Source organism: Pseudophryne corroboree, unplaced genomic scaffold, assembly GCF_028390025.1.
Source record: "Pseudophryne corroboree isolate aPseCor3 unplaced genomic scaffold, aPseCor3.hap2 scaffold_302, whole genome shotgun sequence".
In the NCBI taxonomy this organism is placed as follows: domain Eukaryota; kingdom Metazoa; phylum Chordata; class Amphibia; order Anura; family Myobatrachidae; genus Pseudophryne; species Pseudophryne corroboree.
This window is the reverse complement of record NW_026969693.1, coordinates 242,919-270,266: the sequence shown is the minus strand read 5'-3', so window position 1 is coordinate 270,266 and position 27,348 is coordinate 242,919. Positions and strand designations below refer to the sequence as shown.

The 27,348-nt window shown below is 45.9% G+C and overlaps 19 non-coding genes across 19 annotated transcripts; 7 read left to right on the top strand and 12 right to left on the bottom strand.

Moving 5' to 3' along the window:
• Window positions 1-611: 611 nt before the first annotated feature.
• On the bottom strand, window positions 612-774 carry LOC135016673 (U1 spliceosomal RNA). Its single transcript, XR_010214685.1, has one exon. It is a non-coding gene; the product is annotated as a U1 spliceosomal RNA (small nuclear RNA).
• Window positions 775-923: 149 nt separating this feature from the next.
• Window positions 924-1,088, bottom strand: LOC135016702 (U1 spliceosomal RNA). Its single transcript, XR_010214711.1, has one exon. It is a non-coding gene; the product is annotated as a U1 spliceosomal RNA (small nuclear RNA).
• Window positions 1,089-1,758: 670 nt separating this feature from the next.
• On the bottom strand, window positions 1,759-1,921 carry LOC135016658 (U1 spliceosomal RNA). Its single transcript, XR_010214672.1, has one exon. It is a non-coding gene; the product is annotated as a U1 spliceosomal RNA (small nuclear RNA).
• A 152-nt stretch (window positions 1,922-2,073) lies between these two features.
• Window positions 2,074-2,237, bottom strand: LOC135016833 (U1 spliceosomal RNA). The gene has a single exon (XR_010214826.1). It is a non-coding gene; the product is annotated as a U1 spliceosomal RNA (small nuclear RNA).
• Window positions 2,238-3,209: 972 nt separating this feature from the next.
• On the bottom strand, window positions 3,210-3,373 carry LOC135016655 (U1 spliceosomal RNA). Its single transcript, XR_010214669.1, has one exon. It is a non-coding gene; the product is annotated as a U1 spliceosomal RNA (small nuclear RNA).
• Window positions 3,374-4,047: 674 nt separating this feature from the next.
• LOC135016747 (U1 spliceosomal RNA) lies at window positions 4,048-4,210 on the bottom strand. The gene has a single exon (XR_010214745.1). It is a non-coding gene; the product is annotated as a U1 spliceosomal RNA (small nuclear RNA).
• A 152-nt stretch (window positions 4,211-4,362) lies between these two features.
• LOC135016823 (U1 spliceosomal RNA) lies at window positions 4,363-4,526 on the bottom strand. Its single transcript, XR_010214816.1, has one exon. It is a non-coding gene; the product is annotated as a U1 spliceosomal RNA (small nuclear RNA).
• A 671-nt stretch (window positions 4,527-5,197) lies between these two features.
• Window positions 5,198-5,360, bottom strand: LOC135016657 (U1 spliceosomal RNA). Its single transcript, XR_010214671.1, has one exon. It is a non-coding gene; the product is annotated as a U1 spliceosomal RNA (small nuclear RNA).
• Window positions 5,361-5,512: 152 nt separating this feature from the next.
• LOC135016644 (U1 spliceosomal RNA) lies at window positions 5,513-5,676 on the bottom strand. Its single transcript, XR_010214658.1, has one exon. It is a non-coding gene; the product is annotated as a U1 spliceosomal RNA (small nuclear RNA).
• Window positions 5,677-6,350: 674 nt separating this feature from the next.
• On the bottom strand, window positions 6,351-6,513 carry LOC135016726 (U1 spliceosomal RNA). Its single transcript, XR_010214731.1, has one exon. It is a non-coding gene; the product is annotated as a U1 spliceosomal RNA (small nuclear RNA).
• Window positions 6,514-6,665: 152 nt separating this feature from the next.
• LOC135016819 (U1 spliceosomal RNA) lies at window positions 6,666-6,829 on the bottom strand. The gene has a single exon (XR_010214812.1). It is a non-coding gene; the product is annotated as a U1 spliceosomal RNA (small nuclear RNA).
• A 144-nt stretch (window positions 6,830-6,973) lies between these two features.
• On the top strand, window positions 6,974-7,089 carry LOC135016778 (U5 spliceosomal RNA). Its single transcript, XR_010214772.1, has one exon. It is a non-coding gene; the product is annotated as a U5 spliceosomal RNA (small nuclear RNA).
• Window positions 7,090-7,359: 270 nt separating this feature from the next.
• Window positions 7,360-7,476, top strand: LOC135016806 (U5 spliceosomal RNA). The gene has a single exon (XR_010214800.1). It is a non-coding gene; the product is annotated as a U5 spliceosomal RNA (small nuclear RNA).
• Window positions 7,477-7,762: 286 nt separating this feature from the next.
• On the top strand, window positions 7,763-7,875 carry LOC135016804 (U5 spliceosomal RNA). The gene has a single exon (XR_010214798.1). It is a non-coding gene; the product is annotated as a U5 spliceosomal RNA (small nuclear RNA).
• A 4,814-nt stretch (window positions 7,876-12,689) lies between these two features.
• Window positions 12,690-12,852, bottom strand: LOC135016769 (U1 spliceosomal RNA). Its single transcript, XR_010214763.1, has one exon. It is a non-coding gene; the product is annotated as a U1 spliceosomal RNA (small nuclear RNA).
• Window positions 12,853-12,996: 144 nt separating this feature from the next.
• On the top strand, window positions 12,997-13,112 carry LOC135016787 (U5 spliceosomal RNA). Its single transcript, XR_010214781.1, has one exon. It is a non-coding gene; the product is annotated as a U5 spliceosomal RNA (small nuclear RNA).
• Window positions 13,113-13,382: 270 nt separating this feature from the next.
• Window positions 13,383-13,498, top strand: LOC135016793 (U5 spliceosomal RNA). Its single transcript, XR_010214787.1, has one exon. It is a non-coding gene; the product is annotated as a U5 spliceosomal RNA (small nuclear RNA).
• Window positions 13,499-13,784: 286 nt separating this feature from the next.
• On the top strand, window positions 13,785-13,900 carry LOC135016768 (U5 spliceosomal RNA). Its single transcript, XR_010214762.1, has one exon. It is a non-coding gene; the product is annotated as a U5 spliceosomal RNA (small nuclear RNA).
• Window positions 13,901-14,175: 275 nt separating this feature from the next.
• LOC135016799 (U5 spliceosomal RNA) lies at window positions 14,176-14,291 on the top strand. The gene has a single exon (XR_010214793.1). It is a non-coding gene; the product is annotated as a U5 spliceosomal RNA (small nuclear RNA).
• Window positions 14,292-27,348: the final 13,057 nt, after the last annotated feature.

Here is a 27,348-nt window from a genome sequence, read left to right as displayed (position 1 = left end):
AACTGAGGCAGCACAAGGGAACTCTCATCTGGGGACAACAACTGCAGGGAGAACACATATTTTCAGATGAACATGGGAGGGCAGAAGGCTGCCTAATACTGAAGCACCCCCAAACAACAAACCAAATGCAACAACTAGTGCAAGCATTCCTGGGGGAAGGCCTGCAGCAGATAGATTTGCATATGGTGATGTCATCCAAGCAGTGGGTCAAAGTTGGCTTCAACCCTCGTCTGCATATGAAAAGAGAAAAGGGGCGTGCAGGGCATGGTGGCCTTTTGCAGCACTTGGCTGACCCCTAGTTTGCATTAAACACCTCCACCCTCCTTCGGTGTGGGGCTCATGTTGGCTATGCCCCAGCCCCTGAAGCATTCAAGCTGATTTCTTGCAGCAGCTGGGCACTGTAACAGCTCCAGAGCTGCTCTGTAAGGCAAGTAAAAGGGTGTGGGCCCTGCAGCACTACCTGTAGTTCGCATTGTGCGTTGGAAGGCACAAAGTAAGCAGAAAGGAGGAGAAGTCAGGATAGTGCGCAAGGGCATAGAAGGGAGCGGCTCAAGAAAAGAGAAGTGGAAACAGACAGCAAACTAGGCTGGAGAGAGACCTGAGACAAAGAGATCTGAATTATACGAGACCTGACCAGGGGAAACACAAATTATGCAGTCAAGTTTCCCACATTTGGGGAAATCGCAGGGGCAGCACACCCAGAGTGCAATGGGTGAGCCTTGCCCTGGGAGAAGCACCTTCATGATCATAGTATCTCACCTGGCAGGTAAGTAGGAGTTGGGCTAGAGCTGGGGAGGGTCGCTGCTCGGGCACCCCCCTGTCAAGTGAAGGAGATCCAACTGAGGCAGCACAAGGAAACTCTCGAAAGAAGAACAAGGCTAGAGGAAGATCTGAAACAAAGAAATCTGACTTTTACCAGAGATCAGAGGAAAACACAAACACAGTCCCCCACTACCAACAAATAAAGCAGTCACGTTTCCCACATTTGGGGAAATCACAGGGGTCAGCATACCCAGAATGCAATGAATGAACCTCACCCTGGGAGAGTAATCTTCATGACCATGGTATCTCCTATGCAAAATAAGTATGATTTGGGATAGGGCTGGGGAGGGCCGCTGCTCATGCACATCTCTGTCAAGTAAAGGAGATTCAACTGAGGCAGCACAAGGGAACTCTCATCTGGGGACAACAACTGCAGGGAGAACACATATTTTCAGATGAACATGGGAGGGCAGAAGGCTGCCTAATACTGAAGCACCCCCAAACAACAAACCAAATGCAACAACTAGTGCAAGCATTCCTGGGGGAAGTTCTGCAGAAGACGGATTTGCATACGGTGATGTCATCCAAGCAGTGGGTCAAAGTTGGCTTCAACCCTCATCTGCATATGAAAAGAGAAAAGGGGCGTGCAGGGCATGGCGGCCTTTTGCGGTGCTTGGATGACCCCTAGTTCGCATTAAACACCCCACCCTCCTTTGGTGTGGGGCTCATGTTGGCCATGCCCCATCCCCTGAAGCATTCAAGCTGATTTATTGCAGCAGCTGGGCACTGTAACAGCTCCAGAGCAGCTCTGAACGGCAAGTAAAAGGGTGTGGGCCCTGCAGCACTACCTGTAGTTTGCATTGTGCATTGGAAGGCACAAAGTAAGCAGACGGGAGAAGTCAGGATAGTGCGCAAGGGCATAGAAGGGAGCGGCTCAAGAAAAGAGAAGTTGAAACAGACAGCAAACTAGGCTGGAGAGAGACCTGAGACAAAGAGATCTGAATTATACGAGAGCCGACCAGGGGAAACACAAATTATGCAGTCAAGTTTCCCACATTTGGGGAAATCGCAGGAGCAGCACACCCAGAGTGCAATGGGTGAGCCTTGCCCTGGGAGAAGCACCTACATGATCATAGTATCTCACCTGCCAGGTAAGTAGAAGTTGGGCTAGAGCTGGGGAGGGTCGCTGCTCGGGTACCCCCCTGTCAAGTGAAGGAGATCCAACTGAGGCAGCACAAGGGAACTCTCGAAAGAAGAACAAGGCTAAAGGAAGATCTGAGACAAAGAAATCTGACTTTTACCAGAGCTGACCAGAGGAAAGCACAAACACAGTCCCCCACTACCACAAATAAAGCAGTCGAGTTTCCCACATTTGGGGAAATCACAGGGGTCAGCATACCCAGAATGCAATGAATGAACCTCACCGTGGGAGAACAATCTTCATGACCATGGTATCTCCTATGCAAAATAAGTATGATTTGGGATAGGGCTGGGGAGGGCCGCTGCTCAGGCACATCTCTGTCAAGTAAAGGAGATTCAACTGAGGCAGCACAAGGGAACTCTCATCTGGGGACAACAACTGCAGGGAGAACACATATTTTCAGATGAACATGGGAGGGCAGAAGGCTGCCTAATACTGAAGCACCCCCAAACAACAAACCAAATGCATCAACTAGTGCAAGCATTCCTGGGGGAAGGCCTGCAGCAGATGGATTTGCATACGGTGATGTCATCCAAGCAGTGGGTCAAAGTTGGCTTCAACCCTCGTCTGCATATGAAAAGAGAAAAGGGGCGTGCAGGGCATGGCGGCCTTTTGCGGCGCTTGGATGACCCCTAGTTCGCATTAAACACCTCCACCCTCCTTCGGTGTGGGGCTCATGTTGGCTATGCCCCAGCCCCTGAAGCATTCAAGCTGATTTCTTGCAGCAGCTGGGCACTGTAACAGCTCCAGAGCTGCTCTGTACGGCAAGTAAAAGGGTGTGGGCCCTGCAGCACTACCTGTAGTTTGCATTGTGCATTGGAAGGCACAAAGTAAGCAGACAGGAGGAGAAGTCAGGATAGTGCACAAGGGTATAAAAGGGAGGGGCTCATGAAAAAAGAAGTGGAAACAGACAGCAAACTAGGCTGGAGAGAGACCTGAGACAAAGAGATCTGAATTATACGAGAGCCGACCAGGGGAAACACAAATTATGCAGTCAAGCTTCCCACATTTGGGGAAATCAGAGTGCAATGGGTGAGCCTTGCCCTGGGAGAAGCACCTTCATGATCATAGTATCTCACCTGGCAGGTAAGTAGGAGTTGGGCTAGAGCTGGGGAGGGTCGCTGCTCGGGCACCCCCCTGTCAAGTGAAAGAGATCCAACTGAGGCAGCACAAGGAAACTCTCGAAAGAAGAACAAGGCTAGAGGAAGATCTGAGACAAATAAATCTGACTTTTACCAGAGCTGACCAGAGGAAAGCACAAACACAGTCCCCCACTACCACAAATAATGCAGTCGAGTTTCCCACATTTGGGGAAATCACAGGGGTCAGCATACCCAGAATGCAATGAATGAACCTCACCCTGGGAGAACAATCTTCATGACCATGGTATCTCCTATGCAAAATAAGTATGATTTGGGATAGGGCTGGGGAGGGCCGCTGCTCAGGCACATCTCTGTCAAGTAAAGGAGATTCAACTGAGGCAGCACAAGGGAACTCTCATCTGGGGACAACAACTGCAGGGAGAACACATATTTTCAGATGAACATGGGAGGGCAGAAGGCTGCCTAATACTGAAGCACCCCCAAACAACAAACCAAATGCAACAAATAGTGCAAGCATTCCTGGGGGAAGGCCTGCAGCAGATTGATTTGCATACGGTGATGTCATCCAAGCAGTGGGTCAAAGTTGGCTTCAACCCTCGTCTGCATATGAAAAGAGAAAAGGGGCGTGCAGGGCATGGCGGCCTTTTGCGGTGCTTGGATGACCCCTAGTTCACATTAAACACCTCCACCCTCCTTCGGTGTGGGGCTCATGTTGGCTGTGCCCCAGCCCCTGAAGCATTCAAGCTGATTTCTTGCAGTAGCTGGGCACTGTAACAGCTCCAGAGCTGCTCTGTACGGCAAGTTAAAGGGTGTGGGCCCTACAGCACTACCTGTAGTTTGCATTGTGCATTGGAAGGCACAAAGTAAGCAGACAGGAGGAGAAGTCAGGATAGTGCACAAGGGTATAAAAGGGAGGGGCTCATGAAAAAAGAAGTGGAAACAGACAGCAAACTAGGCTGGAGAGAGACCTGAGACAAAGAGATCTGAATTATACGAGAGCCGACCAGGGGAAACACAAATTATGCAGTCAAGCTTCCCACATTTGGGGAAATCGCAGGGGCACCACACCCAGAGTGCAATGGGTGAGCCTTGCCCTGGGAGAAGATCCTTCATGATCATAGTATCTCACCTGGCAAGTAAGTAGGAGTTGGGCTAGAGCTGGGGAGGGTCGCTGCTCGGGCACCCCCCTGTCAAGTTAAAGAGATCCAACTGAGGCAGCACAAGGGAACTCTCGAAAGAAGAACAAGGCTAGAGGAAGATCTGAGACAAAGAAATCTGACTTTTACCAGAGCTGTCCAGAGGAAAGCACAAACACAGTCCCCCACTACCACAAATAATGCAGTCGAGTTTCCCACATTTGGGGAAATCACAGGGGTCAGCATACCCAGAATGCAATGAATGAACCTCACCCTGGGAGAACAATCTTCATGACCATGGTATCGCCTATGCAAAATAAGTATGATTTGGGATAGGGTTGGGGAGGGCCGCTGCTCAGGCACATCTCTGTCAAGTAAAGGAGATTCAACTGAGGCAGCACAAGGGAACTCTCATCTGGGGACAACAACTGCAGGGAGAACACATATTTTCAGATAAACATGGGAGGGCAGAAGGCTGCCTAATACTGAAGCACCCCCAAACAACAAACCAAATGCAACAACTAGTACAAGCATTCCTGGGGGAAGGCCAGCAGCAGATGGATTTGCATATAGTGATGTCATCCAAGCAGTGGGTCAAAGTTGGCTTCAACCCTCGTCTGCATATGAAAAGAGAAAAGGGGCGTGCAGGGCATGGCGGCCTTTTGCGGCGCTTGGATGACCCCTAGTTCGCATTAAACACCTCCACCCTCCTTCGGTGTGGGGCTCATGTTGGCTATGCCCCAGCCCCTGAAGCATTCAAGCTGATTTCTTGCAGCAGCTGGGCACTGTAACAGCTCCAGAGCTGCTCTGAACGGCAAGTAAAAGGGTGTGGGCCCTGCAGCACTACCTGTAGTTTGCATTGTGCATTGGAAGGCACAAAGTAAGCAGACGGGAGAAGTCAGGATAGTGCGCAAGGGCATAGAAGGGAGCGGCTCAAGAAAAGAGAAGTTGAAACAGACAGCAAACTAGGCTGGAGAGAGACCTGAGACAAAGAGATCTGAATTATACGAGAGCCGACCAGGGGAAACACAAATTATGCAGTCAAGTTTCCCACATTTGGGGAAATCGCAGGAGCAGCACACCCAGAGTGCAATGGGTGAGCCTTGCCCTGGGAGAAGCACCTACATGATCATAGTATCTCACCTGCCAGGTAAGTAGAAGTTGGGCTAGAGCTGGGGAGGGTCGCTGCTCGGGTACCCCCCTGTCAAGTGAAGGAGATTCAACTGAGGCAGCACAAGGGAACTCTCGAAAGAAGAACAAGGCTAGAGGAAGATCTGAGACAAATAAATCTGACTTTTACCAGAGCTGACCAGAGGAAAGCACAAACACAGTCCCCCACTACCACAAATAATGCAGTCGAGTTTCCCACATTTGGGGAAATCACAGGGGTCAGCATACCCAGAATGCAATGAATGAACCTCACCCTGGGAGAACAATCTTCATGACCATGGTATCTCCTATGCAAAATAAGTATGATTTGGGATAGGGCTGGGGAGGGCCGCTGCTCAGGCACATCTCTGTCAAGTAAAGGAGATTCAACTGAGGCAGCACAAGGGAACTCTCATCTGGGGACAACAACTGCAGGGAGAACACATATTTTCAGATGAACATGGGAGGGCAGAAGGCTGCCTAATAATGAAGCACCCCCAAACAACAAACCAAATGCAACAACTAGTGCAAGCATTCCTGGGGGAAGGCCTGCAGCAGATGGATTTGCATATGGTGATGCCATCCAAGCAGTGGGTCAAAGTTGGCTTCAACCCTCGTCTGCATATGAAAAGAGAAAAGGGGCGTGCAGGGCATAGCGGCCTTTTGCGGCGCTTGGATGACCCCTAGTTCGCATTAAACACCTCCACCCTCCTTCGGTGTGGGGCTCATGTTGGCTATGCCCCAGCCCCTGAAGCATTCAAGCTGATTTCTTGCAGCAGCTGGGCACTGTAACAGCTCCAGAGCTGCTCTGTACGGCAAGTAAAAGGGAGTGGGCCCTGCAGCACTACCTGTAGTTTGCATTGTGCATTGGAAGGCACAAAATAAGCAGACAAGAGGAGAAGTCAGGATAGTGCACAAGGGTATAAAAGGGAGGGGCTCATGAAAAAAGAAGTGGAAACAGACAGCAAACTAGGCTGGAGAGAGACCTGAGACAAAGAGATCTGAATTATACGAGAGCCGACCAGGGGAAACACAAATTATGCAGTCAAGCTTCCCACATTTGGGGAAATCGCAGGGGCACCACACCCAGAGTGCAATGGGTGAGCCTTGCCCTGGGAGAAGCACCTTCATGATCATAGTATCTCACCTGGCAGGTAAGTAGGAGTTGGGCTAGAGCTGGGGAGGGTCGCTACTCGGGCACCCCCCTGTCAAGTGAAAGAGATCCAACTGAGGCAGCACAAGGGAACTCTCGAAAGAAGAACAAGGCTAGAGGAAGATCTGAGACAAATAAATCTGACTTTTACCAGAGCTGACTAGAGGAAAGCACAAACACAGTCCCCCACTACCACAAATAATGCAGTCGAGTTTCCCACATTTGGGGAAATCACAGGGGTCAGCATACCCAGAATGCAATGAATGAACCTCACCCTGGGAGAACAATCTTCATGACCATGGTATCGCCTATGCAAAATAAGTATGATTTGGGATAAGGCTGGGGAGGGCCGCTGCTCAGGCACATCTCTGTCAAGTAAAGGAGATTCAGCTGAGGCAGCACAAGGGAACTCTCATCTGGGGACAACAACTGCAGGGAGAACACATATTTTCAGATAAAAATCTTGGTCATGCTCTGGTTTCTCTTCAGAACGAACAAATCTTTCGCCTCTTACTAAAGATTTCCGTGGAGAGGAGCAAAACCGAGTTTTATCTCAATTTTTGCATGCCCCATCTTTTTGGGGTTTCTTTTACCGGTTTAAAGATAGAATGAGTGTGCTTTAATGTAAGCTCATTTGCATAGAAATGACAGTAAATGTTTATTTATGTTCAAACAGAACTTTCTTGACCATGCTACTTGCTTTAAAGATCTGGGAGCACATGGAATACAGTACAAACCATGCTTATAGCAAGGAGAAGCCAGGTGAGAAATCTGCTTTCTTTCAAATTGGGCGCTCACTTTGATCTGAATGAGGACTGCTGGCACAGCACTCAGGCGACAGGTGGAATCTTGGTCATGCTCTGGTTTCTCTTCAGAATGAACAAATCTTTCGCCTTTTATTAAAGATTATCCGTGGAGAGGAGCAAAACTGAGTTTTATCTCAATTTTTGCATGCCCCATATTATTGGGGTTTCTTTTATCAGTTTAAAGACAGAACAAGTGTGCTTTCTTGTTAGCTTTAATGTAAGTTTATTTGCATAACAATGACAATAAATGTCTGTTTCTTTTCAAGCAGAACTTTCTTGACCATACTAATTGCTTGAAAGATCTGGGAGCACATGGAAAAGAGTACAAACCATGTTTATAGCAAGGGGAAGCCTGGTGAGAAATCTGCTTTCTTTCTTTCAAATTGGGTGCTCACTTTGAGCTGAATGAGGACTGCTGGCATGGCACTCAGGCGACAGGTGGAATCTTGGTCATGCTCTGGTTTCTCTTCAGAACGAACAAATCTTTCGCCTTTTACTAAAGATTTCCGTGGAGAGGAGCAAAACTGAGTTTTATCTCAATTTTTGCATGCCCCATATCATACCTCCCAACTGTCCCGATTTTCGCGGGACAGTCCCGTTTTTTGGGGACTGTCCCGCTGTCCCACCTGCGGGCCGCAGTGTCCCGCGGTGGGGAGGACAGTTGGGAGGCTCTGTCTGTCGCTGCCCTGCTTAGCAGAGCAGCGGTGAATAGTCGCTGTGCGCACAGCGTCTATTCACTGAAGTCAGAGGGAGAGGTGGCATGCCAGCGGCTCACAGAGCGCTGGGCATGCCCCCTCAGTGCCGAAAACGGGGGCGTGACTCGCGATCGCGGGTCCTCCCGCGAAGCCATGCCCCTTTTTACTTAGGCCACGCCCTTTTTGGGAGCGCGTGCGACTTCGCCGCGCGTGTGTCCCTCTTTGCGAGCCGACAAAGTTGGGAGGTATGCCCATATTATTGGGGTTTCTTTTATCAGTTTAAAGACAGAACGAGTGTGCTTTCTGGTTAGCTTTAATGTAAGTTTATTTGCATAACAATGACAGTAAATGTTTGTTTCTTTTCAAACAGAACTTTCTTGACCATGCTACTTGCTTGAAAGATCTGGGAGCACATGGAAAACAGTACAAACCATGCAGTATCACAAGAGCCTTTATTTGATCTTTCATGAAGATAGAGCAGAATTGAGGACACGTCAACAATTTCTGCCGAAGGTGGTTCATCTTTCCACATGGTGCCTTTGGCCACTGACACCTTCGTTGAGTCAAAGTCTCTGGCTGTGGTCAGAACTTTGAAAATTTATGTCACCAGAACGGTTCAGATTAGGAAAACAGAGGCTCTGTTTGTCCTGTATGCTCCCAACAGGATTGGGTGTCCTGCTTCCATGTAGACCATTATGCGCTGGATCTGTGGTAAGATTCAGCATGCTCATTCCATGGCAGGATTGCCGTTACTGAATTAGGTGAAGACCCATTCTACTAGAAAGGTGGGTTCATCCTGGGCAGCTGGTCGGGGAGTCTCGGCATTGCAACTTTGCCGAGCAGCTATTTAGTAAACACTTTTGCTAAGTTTTACAAGTTTGATACCTTGGCCGATGATAACTTCAAGTTGGGTAATTCGGTGCTGCAGAGTCGTACGCACTCTTCCACCCGTTCAAGAGCTTTGGTATAACCCCATGGTTCTTAATGTGACCCCAGCATCCTCTAGGTCGTATGAGAAAATAGGATTTTAATACCTACCGGTAAATCCTTTTCTCTTAGTCTGTAGAGGATGCTGGGCACCCGTCCCAGTCCATACTGTGTCTGCAGTTATTACTTGTGGTTATACACATGTTGTGTTATGGTTCTGGTCAGCTTTTTGCTGCAATTATTCATGCCGTTGGCTTGTGTTCTGTTGAATGCCACGTTCTGCGGCATGCTTAAGGTGTCAGCTGGTAAGATGCTCACCTTAGTTTAACAATAAATCCTTTCCTCGAAATGTCCGTCTCCATGGGCACAGTTCCTATAACTGGAGTCTGGAGGAGGGGCATAGAGGGAGGAGCCAGTTCACACCCTTTGATAGTCTTAAAGTGCCCATGTCTCTTGCGGATCCCGTCTATACCCCATGGTTCTTAATGTGACCCCAGCATCCTCTACGGACTAAGAGAAAAGGATGCCCTTGCGCACTATCCTGACTTCTCCTCCCGTCTGCTTACTTTGTGCCTTCCAACGCACAATGCAAACTACAGGTGGTGCTGCAGGGCCCACACCCTTTTACTTGCCTTACAGAACAGCTCTGGAGCTGTTACAGTGCCCAGCTGCTGCAAGAAATCAGCTTGAATGCTTCAGGGGATGGGGCATGGCCAACATGAGCCCCACACCAAAGGAGGGTGGGGGTGTTTAATGAGAACTAGGGGTCATCCAAGCACTGCAAAAGGCCGCCATGCCCTGCACGCCCCTTTTCTCTTTTCATATGCAGATGAGGGTTCCAGCCAACTTTGGCCCACTGCTTGAATAACATCACTGTATGCAAATCCATCTGCTGCAGACCTTCCCCCAGGAAGGCTTGTACTAGATGTTGCATATGGTTTGATATTTGATGGTGCTTCAGTATTAGGCAGCCTTCCGCCCTCCCATGTTCATCTGAAAAGATGTGGTCTCCCTGCAGTTGTTGTCCCCAGACGAGAGTTCCCTTGTGCTTCCTCAGTTGAATCTCCTTAACTTGACGGGGAAGGGGCTGCCCGAGCAGCCACCCTCCCCAGCCCTATCCCAACTCATACTTATTTTGCATATGTGATCTCTTGATCATGAAGATTGTTCTCACAGGGTGAGGTTCATCCATTATATTTTAAAATAGGAAGGTACAAATTACATATTTGAATTGCATTTATGTGCTGGATTCAAATGTCCCCCCCCCCCCCTTCCTTTCTCAATTGTGCCCGTCAGCAGCTATTCTAAGGTTGCTGCCAATGGGTGTGACACATTAATTTCTTCTGTGGGGTACACTGGACTCCACAAGGATTCACATTGGGGTGTACAGTAGGATCTTGATCTGAGGCACCAACCGGCTCAAAGCTTTTGACTGTTCCCAAGATGCTCAGTGCATTCTCCTCTATAACCCCGCTTCCATGAACAGGGAGCTCAGTTTGTAGTTGGTGCCTTCAGTAGCAGGCCACTTAACAGGGGCCTGCCTCAGGCAGCCTATTCTTAGCTATAAATTTTGACAAGAAAAGAAGAACTTGTTTTATGAGAATCTACAAGGGCTGCAGCAGGCTAGGTCTAATAGACATCTTTACTGCAGCTTCATCACTCCCAGCGGCGCTGTATACTCCCGTGCCCTGGTTGCTGGGTCACTGCAGCGGAGGGTCCGGTTTCATCCTAAGGTCAGTCACACACACACCACCCTTCCGGATCACGAGGCCGCTGATGAAGGGGAGCGTGGCCGTAGGGGGTGGACCGTGTGCGCACTGGCGTGGACACTGATTACTGGGCAGCCGCTCCACTAGCCACCAGGTACAGTTAAGGAGCACAGGTCTGGGGGTTTTTCTCCTATATTAACCCAATTTTGTACTGCCCGCAGCGCATTGTGATAGGTAATAGGGCCTGATTCAGGTTGGATTGCAATCACAATAAGCGATCCAACTGCAAAAATTGCTAAGAGCATACGCATGTGCCTGCATTTTCTGCGGCACCCCGCAGAGAATGCGATCGCCTCTGCCTGTCAATCGGGGCGGGGGGGGATAGGTGGGTCAGCAACACTCCATTTCCAAGTCAGGGATGGAGCGGTGCGGGGGCAAGGCTTCAAAATGGGGTCTGCAACGGAGTAGACACAGGGGGCGTGGTCACAGCGGCTGTATGACATCACATTCAGCCGCTGTGATCACAAAAATGGTGGCGGCTTCCTGCGCGCACATACAGTCTGCACCAGCAGGAGGCTACACCATTTTTTATGATCACGCTGAACTGCAGTGCGACTGCAATTACAGCATGGTCAAGAAGGGAGGCGTCATGCTGGGTGGCCATGCCCTTTCACTGTGCAGGAGCCAGCACCGCTCACACACTAGTCCCCGGGTGCAGCCCCCAACCCCCGGGACACCCGGAGCAACAAAATGTAGATTCAGGCCACCAGGCCACGCCCCTACCTATGAAACCATGCCTCCTTTTTACCATTGCGCTGCTTATCTGCGCGCACTGCATTACAATCTCCCTCGCCACCTCTCTGGGTGTCACCAGTGATAGTGACACCTCTGCCATGCTTGTAGCAGCTGGTCCTAAGATCTACGCCTCAAGCCCTGAGTGTTTGCCCTTGTGACTTGTTGATCATCATAGCGAAGCAGATGCTTACAGAAAACTGCAGGGGCTTAGATTGAAAATAAAAAAATTGATTGGTATAAGGTAGAGAGGAGCGGGTTCGGTTCTCCGAGAACCGAATTCCCCACGAACTCCACGTTGTTTACACTGGTCCGAGGCAGGCTCGGTTGTTCCCGCCTGACTCGCAAAACCTGAACAAGGGAAAATGTCATCATCCCGCTGTCGGATTCTCGCGAGATTCGGATTCCATATAAAGAGCTGCGCGTTGCCGCCATTTTTACTCGTGCATTGAAGAGAGAGCGGAATGGACGTGGCTATGTTCTCTCAGTGGAAATCTCAATATCAGTGCTCAGTATCAGTGGTTACTTATTGCTGCTCAGTAATACTAGTAGTGTGTCTCTCCTGCTCAGTGTCAGTTCTCAGTAGTATCCTCATCAGTGCTCAGTATCACTGCTCATTGTCTTGTGCTGCATTGTGGTGCTCAGCATACTACAGTACATTACTAATAGTCCAGTGCTGCATCTTGCTGCTCAGTGTCAGTTCTAGTATCCTCATCAGTGCTCACTATCACTGTTCATTGCATTTTGGTTTTCTGTATACTACAGTAACATAGTAATATAGTAACATATAGTAACATAGTTTTTGAGGTTGAATAGAGGCAAATTGCCCATCGTGTTCAACCTGTTTTAAGTTGTGATGATTCTACATACTTGCTGAATAATGTTTTATGACTAGTTAGCTACTATAACTCATGTTACCCCCGGATTAACCATGTTGATATTTTAAGTATTATAACCTTAGATAGCTTTTTCATTCAGAAATGTATCCATTCCTTTTTTAAATCCAATTACAGAGTCCGCCATTACCACCTTCCCTGGCAGGGAATTCCACATCCTGATTGCCCTAACAGTGAAGATCATAGTATCTCACCTGGCAGGTAAGTAGGAGTTGGGCTAGAGCTGTGGAGGATTGCTGCTCGGGCACCCCCTGTCAAGTGAAGGAGATCCAACTGAGGCAGCACAAGGGAACTCTCGAAAGAAGAACAAGGCTAGAGGAAGATCTGAGACAAAGAAATCTGACTTTTACCAGAGCTGACCAGAGGAAAGCACAAACACAGTCCCCCACTACCACAAATAATGCAGTCGAGTTTCCCACATTGGGGAAATCACAGGGGTCAGCATACCCAGAATGCAATGAATGAACCTCACCCTGGGAGAACAATCTTCATGACCATGGTATCTCCTATGCAAAATAAGTATGATTTGGGATAGGGCTGGGGAGGGCCGCTGCTCAGGCACATCTCTGTCAAGTAAAGGAGATTCAACTGAGGCAGCACAAGGGAACTCTCATCTGGGGACAACAACTGCAGGGAGAACACATATTTTCAGATGAAAATCTTGGTCATGCTCTGGTTTCTCTTCAGAACGAACAAATCTTTCGCCTTTTACTAAAGATTTCCGTGGAGAGGAGCAAAACTGAGTTTTACCTCAATTTTTGCATGCCCCATCTTTTTGGATTTTCTTTTATCGGTTTAAAGATAGAATGAGTGTGCTTTAATGAAAGCTCATTTGCATAGAAATTACAGTAAATGTTTGTTTCTTTTCAAACAGAACTTTCTTGACCATGCTACTTGCTTGAAAGATCTGGGAGCACATGGAATACAGTACAAACCATGCTTATAGCAAGGAGAAGCCAGGTGAGAAATCTGCTTTCTTTCAAATTGGGCGCTCACTTTGATCTGAATGAGGACTGCTGGCATGGCACTCAGGCGACAGGTGGAATCTTGGTCATGCTCTGGTTTCTCTTCAGAATGAACAAATCTTTCGCCATTTATTAAAGATTTCCGTGGAGAGGAGCAAAACTGAGTTTTATCTCAATTTTTGCATGCCCCATATTATTGGGGTTTCTTTTATCAGTTTAAGGACAGAATGAGTATGCTTTCTTGTTGGCTTTAATGTAAGTTTATTTGTATAACAATGACAGTAAATGTCTGTTTCTTTTCAAACAGAACTTTCTTGACCATGCTACTTGCTTGAAAGATCTGGGAGCACATGGAAAAGAGTACAAACCATGCTTATAGCAAGGGGAAGCCTGGTGAGAAATCTGCTTTCTTTCTTTCAAATTGGGTGCTCACTTTGAGCTGAATGAGGACTGCTGGCATGGCACTCAGGCGACAGGTGGAATCTTGGTCATGCTCTGGTTTCTCTTCAGAACGAACAAATCTTTCGCCTTTTACTAAAGATTTCCGTGGAGAGGAGCAAAACTGAGTTTTATCTCAAATTTTGCATTCCCCATCTTATTGGGGTTTTATTTTATCTGTTTAAAGATAGAACGAGTGTGCTTTAATGTAAGCTCATTTGCATAGAAATGACAGTAAATGTTTGTTTCTTTTCAAACAGAACTTTCTTGACTATACTAATTGCTTGAAAGATCTGGGAACACATGGAAAAGAGTACAAACCATGTTTATAGCTAGGGGAAGCCTGGTGAGAAATCTGCTATCTTTCTTTCAAATTGGGTGCTCACTTTGAGCTCAATGAGAACTGCTGGCATGGCACTCAGGCGACAGGTGGAATCTTGGTCATGCTCTGGTTTCTCTTCAGAACTAACAAATATTTCGCCTTTTATTAAAGATTTCCGTGGAGAGGAGCAAAACTGAGTTTTATCTCAATTTTTGCATGCCCCATATTATTGGGGTTTCTTTTATCAGTTTAAAGACAGAACGAGTGTGCTTTCTTGTTAGCTTTAATGTAAGTTGCCATAGATGCAGTGAAACACACGTGTAGGGCACGGCGTGTCCGCGTGTATTTGACTCATGTGAAATGTTATAAAACAAAAATATATGATTATGATGTTAGCTGTTAGTCTCCACTAATAGGGAATAGAAGCTGAGCTATAAGAAAGGAATACACTAGATATGATGTCACTTAGCAGATACAATGTCTAAAGTGCATACAGATAGCTACTAATAACTCTTGATAAGAAAGTATATCAGTGTGGGTATATTTATATGATGGGATATTGGGACTAGTGAATATATATCACTCCTGCTGTCCAGATTGGCAATAACCAGACAATTATGATAAGAGTAGAGATGTCACATGGGCTGCTATAGATATTAATTTAATGCTGTATGTGTCATTTGTTACAAATGGATACATTTTCTATGAGTCAGCCTAGCAGCTGCATGTTCTAACAGAACACTATCCTCACACAGAATCTGCTAACCTTGAGATAACTAAATGACAGTGTGTAACAGTCTCTTTACTATAAGACTGTTACAAAGTAATATATATATTTGAAGTCAGTCTAGCAGCTGTGTGTTCCAGCAGTTTATAAGACAAAGAAAATCTCCTATTGTGGAATCTAGACACATGGGACTGCTGGCCTGTGTCATACTATTTCTATGTAATACCAGTAACATGTATATAACTGTTACATAATTGTTACAAATGGATAAATCTTTGAGTCAGCCTAGCAGCTGCATGTCCTAACAGGACACCATAAATCCTTTACAGTGTAACAAATTGATTGGTAACACTTAAAGGCTGGAGAGCAGTTATATGCCTTACTAGCATACTCAATATACCACATTATTACACCAGTTACCACGATTATTGACAGCGCATTTGATATATTATATTACCCTCACACTGAGTCTGTTTACCTTTAGATAACTAAGTGACCGAATATGTAACAGTTTCTCTATCATAAGACTGTTACAAAGTGAGATAGATATATTTGGAAGTCAGTCAAACAGCTGTGTGTTTCAGCGGTTTATAAGAAAATTCCTCATTGTGGAATCTGGACCACTAAGGGTTATTATATATATAGCACATGGAATTGCCACATCTCCCTATATGATAATTTCATTACACTGTAACATAATAAGAATTAACTCTTTAACAGTGTAAATAGAGAGTAATGAATCTCTGACACATGGAATATATTATTTCTTAGATGAATTGGATAAACCATTATGACAGACACTTTGCTTCCTAATAAGAATTGAGGTGGCTATACCTCTAAGGAAAGCATTATTGCCTACGCCTAGATCAGATTAAATAAGATCTGGCTGAATATATGAAGGAAGGTTGCTATTTATATGAGAATTGGAATTGCTATATTCCTTAAGGCAACCCCACCGATTGATATATGTTGTCAATTAAGTATATCTGAACGGCTTTATCTGGACCAGATTTAATAAGATCTGGCTGATTATATGAAGGAGGGCTGCTATTTATATTGGAATTGCCATATTCCTTAAGGCAACCGCACCTGTTGGTATATCTCGCCAATTAACTATATCTAAACAGCTAAATTAAAGCTATTCATCATTTTTTTAGTTTGGATATTAATAAATATGATCTTTCCATGATGCATAGAGATTTCCCTATCAAGTGATTCCTTATCCGATATAGAAAGCTATCCCCCTGTGGTATTGAATTTAGGAATATAGTCTTAGGGGACACAGAGAAATAAGTGATCCCCATCTACCTAAGCACCCCACAAATTGGAGGTTAGCTTACCGGTTATACTCAATCACCCCCACAAATTCGCCAATGGGGATGGCTTCCCGGGAGGTAACCCCTATTGAGTGAAGGGAGTATATAGGATACGACCCAGTGGTACCTGACGACATAGATACTAACAGCTATTTAATAACATTACGCTAGAAAGTGATTATTAGCAACATATATATCTATATAAACAACCCCGCCAGGGTTGTGCCTTCAAAAATAATCACACACGGACACGCTTTTTAAACCTTTTTTTCACATCTCTTTATTCTTCTTATGCACATGTATGTTAGTTCTGTGATTTTAACCTTTATGTTTCACTGCAGTTTGGGATAATAATATTAATATTTATCCAATTTTAATACATACTTAATAAAGGTTATATTTTATGATTCATTCATTCTGTCCAGTGCGTCAACAGTGCAGATTTCTTCTTGTTTTTTCTCCCAAATTCTATAACAATGACAGTAAATGTTGTTTCTTTTCAAACAGAACTTTCTTGACCATGCTACTTGCTTGAAAGATCTGGGAGCACATGGAAAACAGTACAAACCATGCAGTATCACAAGAGCCTTTATTTGATCTTTCATGAAGATAGAGCAGAATTGAGGACACGTCAACAATTTCTGCCGAAGGTGGTTCATCTTTCCACATGGTGCCTTTGGCCACTGACACCTTCGTTGAGTCAAAGTCTCTGGCTGTGGTCAGAACTTTGAAAATTTATGTCACCAGAACGGTTCAGATTAGGAAAACAGAGGCTCTGTTTGTCCTGTATGCTCCCAACAGGATTGGGTGTCCTGCTTCCATGTAGACCATTATGCGCTGGATCTGTGGTAAGATTCAGCATGCTCATTCCATGGCAGGATTGCCGTTACTGAATTAGGTGAAGACCCATTCTACTAGAAAGGTGGGTTCATCCTGGGCAGCTGGTCGGGGAGTCTCGGCATTGCAACTTTGCCGAGCAGCTATTTAGTAAACACTTTTGCTAAGTTTTACAAGTTTGATACCTTGGCTGATGATAACCTCAAGTTGGGTCATTCGGTGCTGCAGAGTCGTACGCACTCTCCCACCCGTTCAAGAGCTTTGGTATAACCCCATGGTTCTTAATGTGACCCCAGCATCCTCTAGGTCGTATGAGAAAATAGGATTTTAATACCTACCGGTAAATCCTTTTCTCTTAGTCCGTAGAGGATGCTGGGCACCCGTCCCAGTCCATACTGTGTCTGCAGTTATTACTTGTGGTTATACACATGTTATGTTATGGTTCTGGTCAGCTTTTTGCTGCAATTGTTCATGCCGTTGGCTTGTGTTCTGTTGAATGCCACGTTCTGCGGCATGCTTAAGGTGTGAGCTGGTAAGATGCTCACCTTAGTTTAACAATAAATCCTTTCCTCGAAATGTCCGTCTCCCTGGGCACAGTTCCTATAACTGGAGTCTGGAGGAGGGGCATAGAGGGAGGAGCCAGTTCACACCCTTTGAAAGTCTTAAAGTGCCCATGTCTCTTGCGGATCCCGTCTATACCCCATGGTTCTTAATGTGACCCCAGCATCCTCTACGGACTAAGAGAAAGGGATGCCCTTGCGCACTATCCTGACTTCTCCTCCCGTCTGCTTACTTTGTGCCTTCCAACGCACAATGCGAACTACAGGTGGTGCTGCAGGGCCCACACCCTTTTACTTGCCTTACAGAACAGCTCTGGAGCTGTTACAGTGCCCAGCTGCTGCAAGAAATCAGCTTGAATGCTTCAGGGGATGGGGCATGGCCAACATGAGCCCCACACCAAAGGAGGGTGGGGGTGTTTAATGCGAACTAGGGGTCATCCAAGCACCGCAAAAGGCCGCCATGCCCTGCATGCCCCTTTTCTCTTTTCATATGCAGATGAGGGTTCCAGCCAACTTTGGCCCACATCTTGGATGACATCACCGTATGCAAATCCGTCTTCTGCAGACCTTCCCCCAGGAATGCTTGTACTAGTTGTTGCATATGGTTTGATATTTGATGGTGCTTCAATATTAGGCAGCCTTCCACCCTCCCATGTTCATCTGAACAGATGTGGTCTCCCTGCAGTTGTTGTCCCAAGACGAGAGTTCCCTTGTGCGTCCTCAGTTGAATCTCCTTAACTTGACGGGGGAGGGGCTGCCCGAGCAGCCACCCTCCCCAGCCCTATCCCAACTCATACTTATTTTGCATATGAGATCTCTTGATCATGAAGATTGTTCTCACAGGGTGAGGTTCATCCATTATATTTTAAAATAGGAAGGTACAAATTACATATTTGAATTGCATCTATGTGCTGGATTCAAATGTCCCCCCCCCCCTTCCTTTCTCAATTGTGCCCGTCAGCAGCTATTCTAAGGTTGCTGCCAATGGGTGTGACACATTAATTTCTTCTGTGGGGTACACTGGACTCCACAAGGATTCACATTGGGGTGTAGAGTAGGATCTTGATCTGAGGCACCAACCGGCTCAAAGCTTTTGACTGTTCCCAAGATGCTCAGCGCATCCTCCTCTATAACCCCGCTTCCATGAACAGGGAGCTCAGTTTGTAGTTGGTGCCTTCAGTAGCAGGCCACTTAACAGGGGCCTGCCTCAGGCAGCCTATTCTTAGCTATTAATTTTGACAAGAAAAGAAGAACTTGTTTTATGAGAATCTACAAGGGCTGCAGCAGGCTAGGTCTAATAGACATCTTTACTGCAGCTTCATCACTCCCAGCGGCGCTGTATACTCCCGTGCCCTGTGTCAAAGTCAGAAAAATGTCTCAATGCACGTTGCCATATTTGCACCGCACACTGGTCCGCGCTGCGCGTGCGTACGCTCTCCCGTGGAGGCGCATACCCACAATAGCGTACACTCGCAGGCGCGGTATGCGCATTTACGGTAGAGTTTACGTAGTCGTAGCGTGCGACTCATTCGTTACATATTTTCACAATTAATGTAGTTTATAGATCATGGTCCCTTTGATAGATTCTGAAAGTTTGGTTAAAATACAATGTCCCAGAGCTGAGGAATCCCTCTTTATATCGTACGAAGGGTCTAACAGGAATCATACAGCAGTGTTTGGTACCCATCGGAAGAGTATTTAATTAGCAATATTCCGGTGTTGGTTTGGAGCGTATTAATCGCTCGTGCGAATAGTTATGGACATAAGAAGTTTATGTCCATTTCTATTATTTACTCATACTCAGGTATGCGGCGGGAAACCCAGTTTCCCACCCACCTGAGCTGTTGGAAATCGTCACAGCCCACCTGTATGAATCACCCTATGACCTTTTGTTATGATGCAGGGCCGAATTCCTTCGGCCAATGGACAATGGGATTGTAGGACCATGAGATTGCATTGTGTGTGGGGTATAAATAGGCAGGCCGACCACATCCAGCTCTCACTCTCTCATCAACGGTTATCTGCTGATAGCCGGGAGCTGGATATCGAGGCGCAGGCGATCATACCCTTTGTGCGTAAGTTTCTCTCCGTAATCATTGTCTTTCTGTGAGCCAATTTCTCTCTCTCTCTCTATCTCTCTCTCTCTTCTTTTCTCTTATATCTCTCATAGTATTATAGTATTGTACTGTATTGCATTTAGGTCAGTGTAGTATTGTCTTTTTGTATTTATTGTTTAGTTCTGTGGTTAGGAAGTCCTTGTTATATTGTAGTGTATCATTTGTACTGTTATCCCCTTTTACAAGTATATTAGATATAATACAGTTAATAGGCTTTGGAACCTAAACCAGTATCTGTGTATTTTCTATAGTGTTAAGTGTTCACTTGAGCGTCGGTGACGCTCAAGCAGCTTTGTAGTTAGTCAGGTTACACAAGGTTGCATTTACACCCTGTACTCACATTAAGGTATTCAGTGTATTTCATTGGTATAAGGTTTTAACATAAAGGTATAGTGTTGTGAGCGTCTGCATCGCTGGTGACCTCCTCGTGGTCTCGAGCGTAAGCTACGCCATAGCGAATCATTCCCCTAGACATAGCCAATAACGTGTCCTGTGATCACTGGGCCGCGAGCGAACGTGACGCTTGAGCGTCTCGCCTACGGCTGAGCGATCGCTACGTCAATAGCGTACCATTACGGTACTTCTTAAGTAAACAGCGTACAGTGTTCTTAGCTTCATAAAGGGTTGTTTATACGACAAGGAATTTAGCATTGTCAATTGGGGGCTCGTCCGGGCACTGGATTAATGGCAAACGTAGCTCCAGTAGTTGTGCAAGTAAAAGATGGTAGGATAGCTCCAAAAATCCCACAGTATCCTCTGAAGCCAGAGGTGGAGTTAGGAGTTTTTCCCGTAATAGAGCGCTTGCTACAACAGGGCATTCTAGTAAGAACGTCCAGCACAGCAAATAGTCCCATCTTCCCTGTTAAAAAGAGTGGGGGGAGGGGTTACAGGCTAGTGCAGGATCTAAGGGGGATTAACAAAATAGTTGAGAGTCAGTTCCCCGTAGTGCCTAATCCAGCTGTCATCCTAATGCAAATTCCTCCCACTGCCAAATTTTTCACTGTTATTGACCTCTGCTCCGCTTTCTTTTCGGTACCTCTGCACCCTGACAGCCAATATTTGTTTGCATTCACATACAGAGGAGTCCAATACACGTGGACTCGGTTACCCCAAGGTTTCATAGACAGTCCAAGTATATTTTCTCAGGCTTTGCATGATTGTTTACAGTCTTTCCAACCAGACAGTGGATCAGTATTGATACAGTATGTGGACGATTTATTACTGTGTTCAGATTCACTGGAAGCATCTCTGAAGGATACGAAACAGCTCCTGTTTCATCTTTCAGACACAGGTCACAAGGTTTCCAAAGACAAGTTGCAATTATGCCAAGCTAAGGTAAAATATTTGGGACACTGTCTAACACAAGGACTGAGACACCTGACCGCTGATAGAATCCAAGCCATTAGAGACATGACACTGCCACAAACCCAGCAACAGATCAGGACGTTTTTAGGAATGTGTGGGTATTGCCGTAATTGGATCCCAGGGTTTTCCATATTGGCGCTACCTTTGCAGGAAATGGTCTCTTCAAACAAACCTGATCGGATTTCGCATACAGACGAATCTGAAACAGCATTTGAGAGACTCAAACAGTGCCTAACGCAGGCACCAGCACTAGGTATGCCAGACTATGGGAAACCCTTTGAACTATACGGAACAGAAAGTGCTGGGTGCGCAGCAGGTGTACTAACACAAAAACACGGTGATGCCAGCAGGCCAATTGCATACTACAGCGCTCAGCTAGACACGGTAGCGCGATCCCTCCCCACATGCTTGCGTAGCGTTGCGGCGATAGCATTGCTAGTGACAAAAAGCGAAGATGTCGTGCTAGGCCACAATCTCACAATCCATACACCGCATGCGGTATCTGCCTTATTGAATTCTGCCCAAACCAGACACGTCTCATCAGCAAGGTTTACAAGATGGGAATTGGCATTAATGGCCCCAGTAAACATCACCATAAGGAGATGCAGTGCATTAAATCCTGCAACATTTCTCCCAGGTGTGCCTGGTCAGGCACAAAGGGTGGAAGGTGAGAGTGGTGGGGAAGGAGGATTTAATGCAAAGGAAGATACACATGATTGTATGGAATATTTGACCCAAAATTTTACCGCAAGGCCTGACATCAGTGACAATCCACTAGAAGATGCAGAACTCACGTTCTACACGGACGGTAGTTGTCACAGACAGTCAGACTCGGGAGACTTGTGTACTGGATACGCAGTCGTAGATGACCAAGACACCATAGAAGCGGAACCGCTAGGCCCACCTCACTCAGCCCAGGTTGCTGAACTGGTCGCCCTAACCAGAGCATGTGAATTGGCTAAGGGTAAGTCTGCCAATATCTACACCGATTCTAGATACGCCTTCGGGGTAGTCCATGATTTCGGAGCCCTATGGCGGCTCAGAAATTTCATGACGGCGGCTGGTACACCGATAGCGCATGCAGCTTATATAAAAAGGCTTCTAACAGCGATACAGGAACCCGACAGAGTGGCTGTTATCAAATGTAAAGCACATACATATAGCCAAGACCCAGTGTCACTTGGTAACAGCCGAGCAGACGAAGCCGCAAAGCTTGCAGCTGCTACCCCCACACGGACAGACACCACACAGTTGATGGTATTTAATACCATCAACACACAGAAGTTGTGTGAGATGCAGAATTTGTGTTCCACACAGGAAAGAGCAGTCTGGAAGGCAAAGGGATATGGCCAGGAGTCCTCAGGGCTCTGGACGGATGGACATGGTAAACCAGTGGCCCCCAGGGCATACCTTCCATGTCTGGCTGAAGCAGCTCACGGGCTGACTCATCTAGGCAAGGAGGGGATGTGCAAATTGGTAAGAGCATACTGGTGCGCCCCAGGATTCTCCTCTCATGCGGGTAAAAGAGCAATGTCATGCCTTACCTGTCTGAGAAAGAATATTGGAAAAGCAATACCTACAGAACCATCCCATATCCCACCTGCCGGCGGCCCTTTCCAAGTAATACAAATTGACTTCATTCAATTACCCCCATGTAGAAATTTGAAATATGTACTTGTCTGTATAGATGTTTTCTCGAATTGGGTCGAAGCTTTTCCAGCAGCTACAAATACCGCTATGATTACAGCTAAGAAAATTGTGCAGGAATTTGTATGTAGATATGGTATCCCTAGAATCATTGAAAGTGATAGGGGTACCCATTTTACAGGTGATGTCTTTCAAGGAATGTGTAAGTTGATGGGAATTGATAGCAAGCTGCACACTCCGTACCGTCCACAGGCGAGTGCGAAGGTCGAAAGAGTGAACAGCACTATTAAAAATAAATTGAGTAAAGTAATGGCAGAGACAGGATTGACGTGGCCAGAAGCTTTACCCATTGTTTTGTATAGCATCAGAACCACTCCCAGGTCCCCTCTTAATCTGTCTCCTTTTGAAATCTTGTTTGGTCGACAACCGCATGTCATGATTAACCCTCAGGATGATTTGAAATGTAACAATGAAGTAACTGTAAAATACTTGATTAACATGAGTAAACAGTTGAGGAATCAAAATGATAATCTGAAGTTGGTGATTCCTGATTTACCAGGTAGTAATTGTCATGACATTGAACCTGGGGATTATGTAATGATACGAAATTTTCTACGCTCAGGTTGTCTTATTGATAGATGGGAAGGACCATACCAGGTCTTATTGACTAGCACCACAGCATTGAAGGTTGCTGAGAGAGAGACTTGGGTCCATTCATCCCACTGCAAGAAGGTTGCTGATCTCGAGAAGTCCCGTGATAAGGAACAGACGGTAGAGGTTGTATCACTGGAGTGTCTGTTCCAGGAGGACTGAGGCGGCACCTGAGCCTTGAAGATCGAAAGCAGCTGTCGACTCCCCTCTCCCCTTTATTGTTTTTCTCCACTTCCCAGCCCCTCTCCCTTAAAATTTCTTTTTCCCCCTTCTCATTCTTCTCTATTTTCTCCTCAAAGATGGACTTGCCCCAAGAGACTGTGATCCGGATTTTGATGTTAACCATGATGTTGACCAGAGCAGTCTGTTCCGGCGAGAGTACCATAGAGGTCGAGAGAGGTTCTGGAATGGGTTCCGATTATGATGATGGAGGCGTAGTTTTCCAAGATCAACCAAACCAACAAGCAAAGGCGAGTATCAGAAAACGATCCGATAGAAGAAATTGTGATGGATTGTTAGCTGAAGAAAATTGTATCTGTAGGCTCTGTGATAATCTGGTTGAAGATGGATGCATAAAGAAATGCCAATCTAGTTTTAATATCCATATGGACCGGCATCCATTGAGTGACTATCACTCTCTAGTGGGTAACGTGTTAAACCAAACAGATTGTTGGGTATGCTCTCAAGTACCTCAGGGTCACAGTAAATCAGGGCTAGTACCATTTCCTTTAACGTTAGGGGAGGTACTTGAGCTAAGTGGTGGGAGACCGGTGGACCGGAGGTTTAACATCTCCAGCCCTCCTAGTTTGAAGCTCCACCAATACCATGTGGATAGGTCCCTCTTATGTTTTAACATCTCCAATCCCAGAAAACCGGGAAATTGGGAAGTGTCATGGAGCAACCTTACCATGACCTTTTCACACAGAGCAGATAGAATGCCTACAGATACAGAGTTCGTACGCCACATAGCCAGTAGAGGAAAATCTTTCCGGTATCGATATACCTTAGGAAATAGGATTACTAGAGTTGGAGAGGTATCACCAGGATACTGTGCACATATCGTACAAACCGATACGTGCATTAGGCAGATGGAAGAATTAGGGTCAGGAGATTTCACCTGGAAGGTTTGTAACATGGTCATGTCCTTCTCCGTCCCATATGTTCTCCCCGATGATGCATATTTCATATGCGGGAGAAAGGCGTACAAGTGGCTTGCCCCAAACTCTGAAGGATTGTGTTATATTGGAAAAGTATTGCCTGAAGTGATGACTGTTACACATGACAAAATGAAGGACATACACCGTGGTGCCCAAGCTCCTTATACTCACACTCATTACGAGCACCGAGTTAAAAGACAACTGTCAGAAAGGTTAGAGCATCCGGCCTCTGATCTTATCCATGAATCCACCGGGATTCAGGTTCTGGTAGCGCTACATTTCACTCGTACCGCTCGAGGAGTGATGAATTATAGATACATTTCCGCACTCGCCAATTTGTTAGATAATATCACTGAAATGTATGATGACACGTTTAGATACACTGGAAGAGAACTTCAAGCTTACAAAACAGAACTAGTTCAGCATAGGATGGTTCTTAATTATCTTACAGCAGTAACAGGCGGATATTGTGTTACATTGGCAACACAGTACGGCATAAAGTGTTGCACGTATATCACAAATAGCACCGAGGATCCGGTAGAGGTCATAGACCAAAAGATGGACGATATTCTGCAATTAAAGTGGGAATTTCGTCGAAAACACAATCTCACCCTTGCTGCTGTAGGTAATGAGCTGACTGGTTGGGTGTCATGGTTGAACCCGCGAAATTGGTTCTCCGGTTTGGGAGACTGGGCTCAAGGAGTCATAATGGATGTTGGAAAGTTTCTACTATGTATCTTGGGTGTTGTTATATCGATTGGATTGATATTTAGATGCGGGCAGGCTTTAATGAGGTGCAAACAAAGTACAAAAGTGATGAGCTTGAGGAGTGAGGAAACCGTAATTAACCTGGATTTGATTTATGACCCAATGATAGAAACCAGAATGTGATGAAAATGCGATTATACGGTCCGTTTCTTTCACCTGTTTTTCTGCTTTTCTCCAAGATACAAAGACCCCCTTGGACGAGGAAGTTGACGAGACGCTATACAGACAACAGACAAGCACCAAAGAAGAAGATTTGACAACTTTAAATATGGACACTTGATGAACTTTGCCATGGATCCCCAGTTTCCCTAGTATTTTTAAACTCACGCTAGCCCAACATTTTTTGTAAATCTGATGGCTCAGACAAAGCTATTTGCTCATGCCCAAGGAGCAATACAGCGCAAAGAAGACGACTCTCAACAGATACCGAACACAACTTCAACAACAGATGTACATTTCCCTGACATAGAATATCATTGCATTTTTCGTAAGTGTTCTTTATCTTCATCTCTACAACCCCCAGGTAACGACACACATAGACGATAGGGAATACAGGCACAGATAGCAGCAACCACATACCTCCCCCATTCATGTATCATCAACTAAAATGTGCATCCCCATTTTGTTACAACCACAGCCGAAATGAGCTCGGTAGAGTTTGACAGCCCATCCACAGACCTGTACCACAGGACAAGAAGGAATTCAAATGTATACTTCGCAATACCTCGAAGCTTGATCTACCACACGTACGGCACGATGATACATGACCCTCCAAACATGGACTCATACACACATGCTTCTACTTTCTCACTAGGTCATACCCTCTTCACACCTACTCCACTCTTCTCCCCTACCCAACCATGGAAATCAATTAACCCCTGACTTACATTTTTCTCCTTAAATGTTTTGTGGCAGTTATTGTTGACTGCAAAAGGGTGGACTGTCAAAGTCAGAAAAATGTCTCAATGCACGTTGCCATATTTGCACCGCACACTGGTCCGCGCTGCGCGTGCGTACGCTCTCCCGTGGAGGCGCATACCCGCAATAGCGTACACTCGCAGGCGCGGTATGCGCATTTACGGTAGAGTTTACGTAGTCGTAGCGTGCGACTCATTCGTTACATATTTTCACAATTAATGTAGTTTATAGATCATGGTCCCTTTGATAGATTCTGAAAGTTTGGTTAAAATACAATGTCCCAGAGCTGAGGAATCCCTCTTTATATCGTACGAAGGGTCTAACAGGAATCATACAGCAGTGTTTGGTACCCATCGGAAGAGTATTTAATTAGCAATATTCCGGTGTTGGTTTGGAGCGTATTAATCGCTCGTGCGAATAGTTATGGACATAAGAAGTTTATGTCCATTTCTATTATTTACTCATACTCAGGTATGCGGCGGGAAACCCAGTTTCCCACCCACCTGAGCTGTTGGAAATCGTCACAGCCCTCCTGTATGAATCACCCTATGACCTTTTGTTATGATGCAGGGCCGAATTCCTTCGGCCAATGGACAATGGGATTGTAGGACCATGAGATTGCATTGTGTGTGGGGTATAAATAGGCAGGCCGACCACATCCAGCTCTCACTCTCTCATCAACGGTTATCTGCTGATAGCCGGGAGCTGGATATCGAGGCGCAGGCGATCATACCCTTTGTGCGTAAGTTTCTCTCCGTAATCATTGTCTTTCTGTGAGCCAATTTCTCTCTCTCTCTCTATCTCTCTCTCTCTTCTTTTCTCTTATATCTCTCATAGTATTATAGTATTGTACTGTATTGCATTTAGGTCAGTGTAGTATTGTCTTTTTGTATTTATTGTTTAGTTCTGTGGTTAGGAAGTCCTTGTTATATTGTAGTGTATCATTTGTACTGTTATCCCCTTTTACAAGTATATTAGATATAATACAGTTAATAGGCTTTGGAACCTAAACCAGTATCTGTGTATTTTCTATAGTGTTAAGTGTTCACTTGAGCGTCGGTGACGCTCAAGCAGCTTTGTAGTTAGTCAGGTTACACAAGGTTGCATTTACACCCTGTACTCACATTAAGGTATTCAGTGTATTTCATTGGTATAAGGTTTTAACATAAAGGTATAGTGTTGTGAGCGTCTGCATCGCTGGTGACCTCCTCGTGGTCTCGAGCGTAAGCTA